This window comes from Papio anubis, chromosome 1 (genome assembly GCF_008728515.1).
Source record: "Papio anubis isolate 15944 chromosome 1, Panubis1.0, whole genome shotgun sequence".
NCBI lineage: Eukaryota > Metazoa > Chordata > Mammalia > Primates > Cercopithecidae > Papio > Papio anubis.
The window spans coordinates 108552015-108565215 of NC_044976.1; the positions used below are offsets into that span (position 1 = coordinate 108552015).

Below are 13201 nucleotides of genomic sequence, written 5' to 3' on the forward strand. Positions count from 1 at the left end.
GTGTGAGAACCTGGATCATCCAATTCTAAAGTCTATGCTCTTCTCACGGTCCCCTGCCATGGAGTGTGGCAGATAGTGTGCCCAAAAGGAGGAGGCAGGAGGGAAGGCTGGCGCTGAGGACAGAGTCACAGAAAGGGCAGTCTAGAGGAGCAGGGAGAAATGCATTTTGTTATTTTAATGAACAGGTAACACATGCACATAATCAAGAAAAAGAAATCGAACAAAATTAAAATAAATCCAATACTAAGTTTCCCTTCTCATGGTCCTCTAGTGTCCAGTCCCCCTCTGCAGAGGAAGTCACTGTGGCTGGTTTCAGATATTCTCCTAGAGATCTCATCTGCATATAGGAGCAGATATGGATGGACTGAATATATATGGTACAGACATGTGGCATGAAATTCAAAAGGTGGATGATGAAAAGTAAATCTTTCTCCCATGCCTGCCCCCACTCATGCAGTTCTTCACCCTAGAGGCAAGCACTATTATGTTTCTTATGTCCCATTCCAGAAGTATTCAATGCCTCTGTAAGTATATGTATCATATACAAATGGCCATACCCTCTCTGCACTATTCTGCTTTTTTTTTCACTTAACAATACGTCTTGGAGATGTTTCCAGATCAGAACCTATAGGGCAGACCTGTTCACTTTAATGGCTGCAAAGAATTTCATTCCTGGAGGTACCATAAGTTATTTAAATGGTTTCTTGTTGATAGACATCGAATTGTTTCCTTTTTTTTATTATTACCAACACTGCTGAAGGGGTATCTTTAAATGAACATCTTTAAACAAACACATGTGCAAAATGAGTATTGACTTCGTAATTTTGATAGATATGGCCAAATGATCAATGGATATGTGCCTGTATAATTTTAATAAATATGGCCTAATTATCTTCCACAGAGATTGTATAATTTAACTCTTCTCTCATTAGAAACATGTGTGTTATTAACTTTTTGTCATTTGTTTTAATTATTTGCCAACATAATAGGTAAAATGGAATCTCATTATTTTTCAATTTGCATTTCTCTGATTATGAATGAAATTGAACATCTTTTTACATGTGTAAGGGCCTTTATATTTCATTTTCTATGAGATTTCTATTCATATCCTTTTCTATCTCTTTCTTACTTGATTTTCAGGAGCTTTTTGCTCATTAAAGAAATCTGTCCCCCTTCTTTAACAATCACTCAGTGAATATTTCTGAACACCTACTATGTGTCAGAACTGTTTTAGGCGCTGGTGATACGGCTTTCATCTAGTTTGCTTTCATCTTCAAACAAATGAACAGGAAAGTGAGTGGAATGCCAGATGGTGATATGTGATTTCAAGAGCAATAAAGCAGGATAAGGCAAAGGGGAAACCAGTGATGATGTCATATTTAGAGAGATCTCACCACCCGTTTCACCCAACATGATAACAATTTTTTCTGTTTTTTGTTTTTCCATAGTATTTTTATGATTTTTTTTTAAAAAATTGGACTTTGCAAAAAACAAACTTTTTTGACACAATTGTACATATTTATGAGGTACATGGTGATGTTGTAATGCGTATAATGTATAGTGATCAGATCAGAGTAATTAGCATATCCATGATCTCAAACACTTATTTCTTTGTGTTGGGAACATTCAATATCTTTCTTCTAGCTATTTGAAATCATATAATATATTATTGTTAACTGTAGCTATAGTTAACTATAATGCTATAGACACTAGAGCTTATTTCTCCTATCTAGCTCCTGTTCCTCCCTTCCTCTACCCTTCCCAGCCTCTGGTATCCCCTTTTGCAAAGAACAAACTTCTGACTTTGGTAATCCTTTCTATTGTATGTTTGCTTTCCTATTTGATTAATTTCTACATTCCCTCCTTCTGTTTCCTTTGGGTCTATTTTGTAGTTCTTTCCCTGCATTTTTGAGATGGTTGCTTGGTTCATTGATTTCAACCTTTCTTCTTTTCTATTTAAAGCTATAAATATCCCTCCACGTACCGCTTTTGATGCATTCCTGTGGCTTAATTTTTTCATTTATCAATATTGATATATCTACAATTTATTTTGGTGTGAAGAGTAAGGTAAGGAGTTAAACTTACTTTTTTCAAATGACCACATCAATATCATTGATGAAAAATCCATCTTTTCTCTGCTCGTTTAAAATATAACCTTTATCATGTTCTAAATGACTGTATCTGAGTTTATTTCTGGACTGTGTGTTCCGCCTCTTGTATTTCTCATAACTAAGTCCATACTAATTTATTTATTTATTTATTTTTGAGATGGGGTCTCACTCTGTCAGCCAGGTTGGAGTGCAGTGGTGCCATCTCTGAGTCCACACTAATTTAAACTTGTAGCTTTGTAATGTGCCTCACCCTCTGGTAGGCTAATTCCTCACTTGACACCCACTAATTCTCCCTTTCCTAATCCCCCTGCTTTTTCTTTGTTTCTTTTTCTATATGTGTGTTAGTTTAACTAGCTTGTTTAGTTAAAAAGAAGAAAAGCTTTTGTTATTTTCACTGGGGTCATTTTAGAATTATGGATTAATTCTGAGAGAATTAACATGTTTCTTCTGTTTCGTCTCCCACTCTGAGGACATATAATTTCTTTTCCTATGTTCACACCTTCTTCTGGATCTCTGACTAGCATTCGGAAGCTTTCTTCACATAGATTTTCTACAAATCTTTTAAAGTTTATTCCTAAGTATTTTTCTTTTTTGTTGTTCTTGCTATTGTAACTGAAGCATTTTTTATATCTTCTCACTGGCTGTTGTGTATCTGAAGGTGTAGATATTTAATAAGTTAATTTTGTATCCAACCATGTTACTGAATTATCTTGTATAAGTTTTTTTGTTGTAAATTATTTTTTTTTTTTATTTTTTTATTTTTTGAGACGGCGTCTTACTCTGTAGCCCGGGCTGGAGTACAGTGGCACGATCTTGGCTCACTGCAGCTCCACCTCTCAGGTTCAAGCGATTCTCATGCCTCAGCCTCCCAAGTAGCTGGGATTACAGGCCGCACCACCACACCTGGCTAATTTTTGTATTTTTAGTAGAAACAGGGTTTCACCATGTTGGCCAGATTGATCTTGAACTCCTGACCTCAGGTGATCCACCCGCCTCGCCTCAGCCTCCCAAAGTGCTGGGATTATAGGCATTAGCCATTGAGCCCAGCCAGTTGTAAATTATTTTTTAAATGAAGCTTTCAGCCTTTAAGGGAACAATGCACATTATATTTAACATCCCCAGGGTAAATGGCTATTTAAGAATTCAATGAGCTGATGAATGTAAGTTGCTTAGAGTAGGGCCTGGCACATCTTATGAGCTATCGCTAATAGCAACAGTGATAATACTGCCTTGAGTTTACAGAGTTTCATCTCATTTAATCTTTACAATGACCCCCATGAGGTTAGAGGACAGATTTTACTTCCATTTTCCAAATAAAGATTCTGAAGTTCACACATAGTGATATGTCAAAAGTCACCTGTTAGGCCAGACATGGTGTGGCTTATGCCTGTAATCCCAGCACTTTAGGAGGCCGAGGTGGGCGGATTGCTTGAGTCCAAGTGTTTGAGACCAGCCTGGGCAACCTAGCAAAACCCCATCTCTACAAAAAATAAAAAAAATCAGCTGCGTGTGGTGGTGTGCACCCGTGGTTCCAGCTCCTTGGGAGGCTGAGGTGGGAGGATTGTTTGAATGTGGGAAGTGGAGGTTGCAGTGAGCCGAGATTGTGCCCCTGCACTCCAGCCTGGACACAGAGTGAGACTCTGTCTCAAAAAAAAAAAAAAAAAAAAAAAGGTCATCTGTCAAGGTAGTGCTTGGGTGAGAACCTAAGTTTTTCTGACTATATACATCACATTGTCTTGAGGAAAAGCAAGAAAGGGGTGAATCTTTTTGTAAAGTCGAGGGTCCCTTAGAATCACTTGTTCCAAAGGTCTGCTTTGATTTTCACTCTGGATGTTCACACATAGGTATGTTTAGCTGGGGGCACGCCTGCTCTGCTCGATAAGGAGTCTGCGGAGTCAGATTCTCCAGGGGCAATGTGCTGTGCCTCTGAGCTCCAGCAAGCCAAAGAGGCACGGCTGCCTTGGGAGTTTGGGCAAGGGGGCCTGACCTTTATATGCGTGTGCCTCTTGCTCCTGTGAAGAGTTGTCATCTCCTTCATCATTGGGCATGGTGGTTCAGAGGCTCCTCTGAGTCACGCCGGAGGAAGGTGAGGTGGCGGGCATGGGAAAGGATTTGGAGGCACTTCCTCTTGTCCTCCAGGGCCTCTGACCCCTCTCTGCCCCTCTCTCTCCTCACATTCCGCCCCATTTCTCCTCCACCTCCCCCAACCCTGCTCGCCAATGGGGTTTATTAGGGTCAGGAATCCTCCTCGGGCCCTGCAGGGAGGCTTCCATTTTGCAGTCTGAATGAAGAACTTTCTAGAAGTTGCTGTGAGGTGGAACCTGGGAATAGAAATTGATGTCTCCTCTGAAGGAGCAGGGATGCTTCTGAAGGGTTCTGAAGTTTCCACCTGCCATTTAAGCCTGGATAGAAAGTCGTCCCCACAATGTCACTATCATGATCTAAAACTTTCAATGGCTCCCTATTATCCTCTGACATAAGTAGAGGCTTTCCACGTCAGGCTTTCCATGTCAGGCCTCCACATTAGAGAATCAAGATCACCTTCCAGCTTTAGTTTCCACTAGTTCCCTAAGCCCACAGCTTCTCAATGGCCCACCTGGATCCAGACCCAGTTCTGTGAGATCGGGGACATGCTGATCTTCCTGAGCTAATCCCTGCTTGTTCTCTGTTTCTTTGCAGTGGTTTCCTAGCTCCAGATAGGAAGCTAGATGTACTTGTTTAATCCTTTTTTTGTCTGAAAAAATGTAATTCTATTAATGCATCTCAAATTTAAGTTTGCTGTTTCAGTGGCTGTTTCACATTGTTGCCTCACTTTTCTTTAGCTTGAAATAAACTAAAACTCTAGGTAGTTTTCATATAAACTCTGATGGAATTGAGAGATGTATATGGAGAGAGAGAAAGAGAGAATATCAATTTTATATCCTTCTTCAAAGCAACATAACAAAGTCCCCTTGTCACTGCTTTAGGAAACGTCAGGAAACATCTCGTATATCTGAATGAAGTTTATCACTGTCTCCATTCCTCTAGGGCTGCTTTGGGGCTCTTACTAGGCCCTGGTCCCTACAGAGGAAAGTTGTTTAGCTCCTTGACATCTTCCAAGTTGTCCTTGGATGACTGTATAAACCTTTCCTCTGGATTCTGCCAGGGGCTGGCTGAACTTGGCACAGTACATGACGGACAGTAGATTTCCCCCAAATATGACTTGCTGGACTTGAAACCCAGACCACTGCCTGCAGACAGGAGCAGGTGGGCACGGACCTGTGGGAAGGGCTGCCACACCCAAGCTTGGCACCAGGTGGGCCAGGGGAGGAGGGGCAGCTGCCCACTCTCTCCTGACTCTGCCCAAGGAAGTCCCTGTCCCCTTTCAGATTTTCACTGCTCCCTGCTCAACACACGGCTCATGTTGGGACAGATGACCTTCTGGATGGCCAGGCTTGCAAGGCAGAGCTCCCTCTGTGAGATCAAAGTTCTGTTCCATCCACACAGGATCCCGGGATGAAGAGCTCTGACCTGAAGCACCCCTCCCCATCAACCCCCCGCCTTCTAAGCTCCTGATCCTGCCCCTCACAATGTTGTCATCTTCATCTTCATCATCATCATCATCACAGCAGCAGCAGTTTACATATATTGCATCCTCGTGGTGTGCCAGGCTGCTGTTATAAATGTGTTGCTTGGAAAAATCTCATTTATTAACACCCGGTGAGGGAGGGAACTGTTATTATCTCCATTCCACAGGTGAGGATATGCAGGCCCTGCGACGTCCCAAGCTGCTAATAATAGGGTGAGACGATGAACCCTGGTGCCTCCACTCCTGGGTCGAGTTTTTAACCACACCCTCAGTGTGCTGTCATACTATGCTGCCCCCTCGTTCCTGCCTCTGAGAGTTGAAGCTTCATGTCTCCTCATTTTCCAACCCAGGATGGCAAACGTGCTTCATGTCTTCTGCTGACTCCAACTGATTGGTGACATAATGAGGCCAAGTAGGGTCTCAATGGGAAATCAAACCAAAATGTATTAGGGATGATGGCCATGGGCAAGGAAAGGGAATGAAGGAAACAGAAGTGTCATGGATGTGGGTTAGCCCTGCAGAAGCATGGAGCTCATGTTCCAGGTTCCAGTTTCTACTTCCCCCAGGCAATGACACTGGCATTTGCATCTTCCTTCAGGTAGAATGCCACCTACCTACACAGATCAGCTCTTTCGTCAGAGGCCACAACAGGATAACCATATCTCAAGGCACCACATAGCCTAGCATTCATTCTACAGATACATTTATACAGTAACGATGGTGGCTGGGGACTTTCTTATCAGCTGTGTTTGAGATTTCGAATGCTAATTTGGTGAGGTTTACTCATCCTCTTTGCTGATCTAACACAATCTAGGAGGATGGGGTTCCTATGATGGCTATGGGAAGAGGCTCCACTTACTGCTTCTAAGTCAGGGGTGAGGGAAATCTCAAAGGTGTGGAGGAGCGGGTTGATAAGTGGTCCCTGATGATCTTGCTACTTCCACACTTATTCAATGATTACATGGCTGTTCTGGTTAGTTACTGCTGCCTAACAAATCCTCCTACAGTGTAGTGGCTTAAAACAACAGTCATTTTTTCTCCCTCATAGTTTCTATGGGTCAGGTGTTTGGGAAGGACTGAAGGGCAGTGGTTTCTGCTTCATGCAGTGTCAGCTGTGAGGCTTGGCTGGAGGCTGGAGGAGCTGCTTCCAAGATAACTCACTCACATGGCTGGCAGATTGGGGATAGCTGGAGGTCAGAAGCTCAGCCAGGGCTGTGGGCTGAGGGCTCAGTTTCTCTCCCATGGGCCTCTCCATAGGCTGCTTGGGCTTCCTCACAGAATGGTGGGTAGATTCCAAGAGCAAGCATACCAAGACAGGGATAATGGAAGCTACTGTGTTCTTATGATCTGTGTCCAGAAATAAACGTGATATTAATTATCTTGTTTACAAAGTCTCAGAGGGTAGATTCAAAGGGAGGGAATATAGACTTCACTTCTTGAAGACGGCATTGTCAAAGAATTTTGAGGCCATGTTTTAAAACATACACAGTGAGGAAACTCTAATAACGGTGCCACCAAAAACAAAGGAGAGGGCGTATCTTAGCATCTGTATGTTTAAGACACTCAGAAACACAAACACGACTTAGGTGAATTGCAACTTGGGTTGATTCCATGTCCTGGGAAAAGGCCAATATGTCCTCCTACATCTTCCTACTTAACATGTTTGGGAATAGTATCTTTGAGGCTTATGTAGAAGGAGAGAAACATTAGGAACATCACTTCAATGTCTTTCTTTTCAGGAAAGCAAGCTTGAGTGGATGGGGGATAGCTGGGAAGGAAAGGTTAGCCATACATGTGTCTCCTCTTTCAAGGAGGACCAGTGCTGGGATGAATGGATTAGGTCATCGTGTTGGACCCACCGTGTTTGACAGGGCTGCCCAGCGTGTAAGCTTTGAGTACCTACTGTATGTAAGTCACTGTGCTGGGGCTGTATGGCATGGAGCTATGAAAAAGAAAAGGTCCCTCCCCCGTAAGGAATCACACTCTGATTTGAGAGGAAGCCATGGACACGTGAAAGCAGACCTATGTTATAAGGCCCTGAAGGCCAGGATTGAGAACAAGGGCTTTAGAACCAGGATACATCTCACTGTATGACTTGGACAGATTATTTAACCACACTAAGCCTTGATTTCCCCTTTAGTGAAATGGGAATTTGAGTAATATTGACCTTATAATATTACACTGTATAAGTTTATGTATTTCCATATGCCATAGAAAAGGAAGAATTTGTATTCTAGATGCTCAGAGGAGAGCTGGCCACCGAGAGCTGGAGTGTTCAGGAAGATTTCATAGTGGAGGCCTTACTTCCCGTTTCCATCTCAGCCCCTTCCTGTGGCTTCAGGCCCACCTCCCCATGAGTGCTGTCACCGAGGACACCTCTCAGGCTTCATCTTTTTAACTTTGCTGCAGATTTCAACACTGTGAACTACCTTTCCTTCTTACAATTCTCTTTCTTCTGTGGTACATGTCATCTTCTCAGCTCTTGACTCTTCTTCTCTGTCTTCTTTCCTGCCCCTTCCTACCCCTCCTCCCCCTCAGAAATAAGCACTTCCTGCCAAGCCTCTATCCTCATGACCGTCTTCTGCGTACTTCCTCCAGAGGGTCTCACCTTCCCCCAACCCCTTTATGGTGATGACTTCCAAGTGTGTGTCTCCTGCCCTCTTTCCTGGACTTTCCACCCATATTTCTAACCACACCTTATGTATTCTTTCATCAACTATTTATGGACAGTCCACTGTGTGTTAAAGTTGGGTTTGGCCTCTGCCCTGTGAAGCTTCCACATCAACCAAGGAGACTGTCCCTAAGCAACCAGTCATGCCATCAATACTTAATTACAATTGTGGCAAGGACTAAAAAGGAGGAGAAAAGTCCAACTGGGAGGTTGACCCAGTTCTTCTGCATGGTCAGAAGAGGATCCAGTTCAAGGTGAACTCTGTTGGACGAGTGGGCAGGCAGTGAGGGAAGAGGACAAGGGGGACTGAGCAGATCCCTGTCAGAGAGGGCTTATGGGCTAAAGTCTGAGTCAGGAAGGAGTGGGAGGGTGGGAAAAGCTGAGAGAAGGGCGGTGTATTAGGGGGCTACAGGAAGGCCATGGGGGGAAGGGTGCGAGATGAGGCTGGAGACAGGGAAGGTCCCTGAAGGACATGCTAAAGATGTGGGTGCAACTCTGCAAGCTTGAAAAGGGTGCGATTATATTTGTACTTCTAAAAGATCACTCTTGCTGCTATGTGGAGAGAAGGGAGTAAGACTGGAGTTAGTGTCAAGAAGGGACTGTGAGAGTTCAGGTGAGTGATTATTATGGTTTGGAATAGGTGGTTGGGGGCAGGAGCTGGTGGCAGCAGTATTAAAGAGAAACGACCAGATCCCAGAGGTATGGAGCGAGTAAGATCTCCAGGATTTACTGATAGATTTTATGAAGTGGGGAGTCTCAAGGGTGATTATTAGGTTTTGTCTGGCTCAACTATTCACAGAACCATGGAGCACAGGAGGAGGAGTAAGAAGCCAAATGCTGACTGTTCTGCAGGGTAGATCTTTGAATGGTGAGTTCATTTCTTGAACATGTGTAGCTCTGTGGAGCAACTGGAAAGGTGGAGTTGGAGGGTGAGTATGTGGAGCTCAGAAGACTGTCTGGAATGGAGGCAGACATGCAGAAGTCATCAGTATAGGAGATGGTCTAGGAAGGGTACAGAGTGACAAGAGGGTTGGGCTGGGAGACGTACAATACTTAAAGATCAGCAATGGAGACTGAGGGGTGAGCAGAAGGCTAGGAGGAAAACCTGGGAGTGCAGAGTTCCAGAAAGGGAGGGAAGAGAGTGTCAGAAGGAAGGAGCGGGCATCCATGATAAGCATTACAGAGAGGCCACTAAGATGAGGACTGGAAGATGTCCTGTGGATTTAGTGACACTGGTGACCTTAGTGAGACACTTCTTGGCAGCATGATGGGGCAGAAGTGTGTTAAGGAGTGTGTTGGGGTGAGGAAATGGAGGCAGAGAATGCGGAAGAAATGAGGGATGAGAGCCTAGTGACTTTTTTTTTTTTTTTTGAGACGGACTCCAGTGACATTTTAAAGGAAGACATTTGCATATGCTCACGAGCTGCTAAAAAGGATCCAGGAGAAAGGGAAAGTTGATGAGACAGACAGGAGACACTGGATTAACTAATGGGTGGCTGAGGTTCTCAAGAAGGTGTGGGGCCATAGGACCCAGGGGACAGCTGGGGGCTGGTCTAGAGAGGAGAGACTCTCCCTACTGTATCTGGGGAAGAGGGAGAAGAGGGTATGTGCAGATGGAAACGGTTTAATTCTCATTGGAAAACCAAGGGGTTTCCAAATGAAGTAAGGCAGTTCCTGAGACAGCAGGGAAGTATGCGGCATCGGCCAGGGGGCGGCAGGGGGGAAGTAGGATGAGTATTTGGGGAGAGTTCTGGTTGGAGCAGTCTTGATCAGAGTGGGGAAGTAAGTTGACCAGAGAATCATAGGGAAGTCCTTAGGAAGCATGAGGAGCCCACTTGAAGTTGGTGGCCATGAAGGCAGACGGAGACTGGGCTGTGGTGTGTTTCTGTCTAGAGAACTTGGCACATAGAAACCAGGTATTAAGTTCATTCAAGGTTGGGGTTTCACTGGGTGGATGTGATAAAAGGCAGTGAGACAAGGCATCTTCTGGTTGTCACCTTGATATCCCAAGGACATGCCATTTTCAGTATGTCCCAAATCCATTATCTCTTTACCTTATTCTCCAAATCTGCTCCTCTTTCTAAATTCCCCATCTTGGTTAATAACAATACAATCATCTAGTAATACCCCTAATAACAGTTATGTATTAAGAACATGGTATCAGATATGATAACAGATATTTTACTATTTTTTTTTTAGAGATGAGCACTTGCTATGTTGCCCACGCTGGTCTCGAATTCCTGGGCTTAAGCAATCCTCCCAACTTGGCCTCCTAAAGTTCTGGGATTGCAGGTGCAAGCCACCATACCTGGCCAATACCAGATATTTTAGAACAATCATCTCATGATCATCATAACAACCTTATGGGGTATGTATCATTCATTTTACAGACACGGAAACAGAAGTTCAGAGAAGTTATGTCACTAACTCAAGGTCTCTAGTAAATGGCAGTCAGGATGAAAACTTAGATCTATGAGCCTCCAAAGTCCTTCCCCTTTCCCATGGCCACACCACCTGTAAGTTCTCTTGCCTTAACACTGCCTGTCTCTGATAGGTTCCTTCCTCCCACCTCCCACACCACGTCAGTTGTCACATTCTATTTGTTCATCTCTGTCCTGTCTCTTGCTACTTCCTGCTATGCCATTCCACCCCATCTGCTTCCCTGGTTGGTTCCACCAGAATATAAACCCTATAAGGGCAGAGATTATTATCTGTCTCATATTTTGCTATCTCCTCAGGGCCTGGAACAGTGTAAAGTAACCATTAGGCTCACTAAATAGTTGTTGAAATAATTTTTCTATCGGGAGATAATTCTCTATGGGTGTCTTGTGTTCCCACAAGTTTTGTGGGCAGGCGCACTGATGGCTTTTTGTTCCCATTATCTTTTGGAGGATGTTTGCATAGCAAACAGCCTCCAACGAGAGCATCTCCCTCTAGCGGAGGGCAGTTCTGTTTGCTGTCTAGTATAATAAATATATGTCTAGGGCAAATGTCGGCCAAGTTTGCCTGCAGCACATTATAAAAGATTGGGGTTTCCTAAACTTGGAGTTCCTCAGTGTGTGTGGTCCAGTCTCATGTCCCTCCCATGGGACTTCAGAGTTAAGGGAAGGTGATCTGAATGTGAAGCTCTTGCAGCCTGCTGTGCCATGAGTAATTAAAGTCCTTTGTGTCTGGTCCAGAGTTTCCTGTCTTCTGCTGGCATCCATGAAACTGGCAGGCTAACTTAGATTGTAAGTGTAAAATCCTAGACCCTTCAGAGTTCTTGACAATGGCCCTTACCACCTTTCACTAAGACAGCTGAGACAACCTCCATCTCCCATTCCTCCCAAACACCTGCCTTGGATGCCAAAGGTCCCCTTAGTGTTCCCTAGAGGAGAGAGAATTCATCCAGACTCCCATAACAGCCACCCAAGGCCCTGGCAGGATGGCTCCTGTTTCCCTCTCTAACCTCACCTCTCATCATCCCCACCCCTGCTCCAGTTTAGGCAACCACTACCCCACCCCACGCATATGTTTCTACTCTCTTGCATCTATGCCCTTGTCATACTGTCCACTCCACAGGGGTCATGCTTCTCCCCTTCTGACTGTCCATCCGTTAGGCCAGGATCTTCCAAGAGGCCTACTCAGAAACCAGTCAGAATTTCCCTGTCACTGTCTCCCCACTTTACTCATCTTGTAGATTCTCCAATCCTTTTGCTTTGTATTGTGAAGACCTGGGTCAACCCACACTGCCTCTCTAGGAGGTTCTATTCCCTCACCTCTGTGATCCTTTCAGCCTGTGCAGCCCCTGGCACACAGTAGGTGCTCAACAGATGAGTGATGTCCTGAAGAGTTGACCTGCACAGGGAACAGCCTTTCGGAATAGTAGGATGGATGGACAGAGGAGTGGAAGGACATCTCAAGGAAAGGGAACAGAAGCAGGGAGGTGGAAATGTCCAGGGCAGGGGAAATGACCACATGAATTGAGATTGAGTTCATGAAGGAAGGCCGAAAGAGGTGAGTCTGAAAAGAACAAAGTGAGGCCCAGGGTCCAGGAGGGCTTTAACCATTGGGACCCCATTCCCCTCCCAGGGCAGAAGCCCTGGCGAGGGCTCCAGGGTCTGCATCTCCTGACGAGTGACCTCAAGAAGCTAAGCCCCCTGGCAACTCCCTCTCCCGCCCCCCCGCCCACCCTCTCCGCCTACGTCGGCCATCAGAGCCTCGGTAGCTGCCCGAGAGCCTCGCATTGACGCGGGCCCGCGCGTGAGTCAAGCCTGCGTCACGGCGCCCCGCCGCCAGGGTGGCCTTTCGGAAAGCGAGGGAACAGTGCGCGCAGCGCTCCGCCCAGCTCCGTTCCGCTCCGCAGAGCCGGCGCGGGCAGGGCGCAGGGAGGGCGGCACTCGGCCCCAGTTTTCGCAGCGCCGCGTGCTCTCTGCCGTGGGACCTGGGTCCCCGCGCCGCTCCCCTGAGCCCCGAACGCGCGGCAGGCGGGTGCCGGGTTGGGACTGGCGGTGAGGCAGGGAGTGAGGAGCGAGCGGAGTCGCGTGCGCCGCCGCGCAGCTCCGTGTCGCCCCAGCCCCAGCCGGGGGCCTGTGGCCCGCGGGAGGAGCTGTGCGTCCGCGACCCGTCGGGGACCGCAGCTGCTCGGTCGGAGTGCACGGGCCGAGTCTGCGCGACTACCCACGCGTGACAGGTGAGTCGCTGGCCGCGCCCCGCCTGGCTTTACCGGGCCGGCCACTGCAACTTTCCCTGTTCTGGCCCCGCCCCAGTCAGGGAGGGCTGAGAACCAAGGTGCGAGGCGGCGCTGCCCGGGTATCCGCCCGACCCTGCGCTGGTCCCGGGCTCCTCTCGCCGCTCCAGCCGCGGTTGCCT

The 13201-nt window shown here is 46.1% G+C and overlaps 1 protein-coding gene across 1 annotated transcript in view; it reads left to right on the top strand.

Moving 5' to 3' along the window:
• The first annotated feature begins 12654 nt into the window (after positions 1-12654).
• The window catches only part of SLC6A17 (solute carrier family 6 member 17), a 50999-nt gene continuing 50452 nt past the window's right edge, over positions 12655-13201 (top strand). Inside the window, exon 1 of the mRNA XM_003892355.3 lies at positions 12655-13022. The gene's annotated coding sequence lies outside the window, so the exon portion shown is untranslated. The remainder of the gene's footprint in view (positions 13023-13201) is intronic.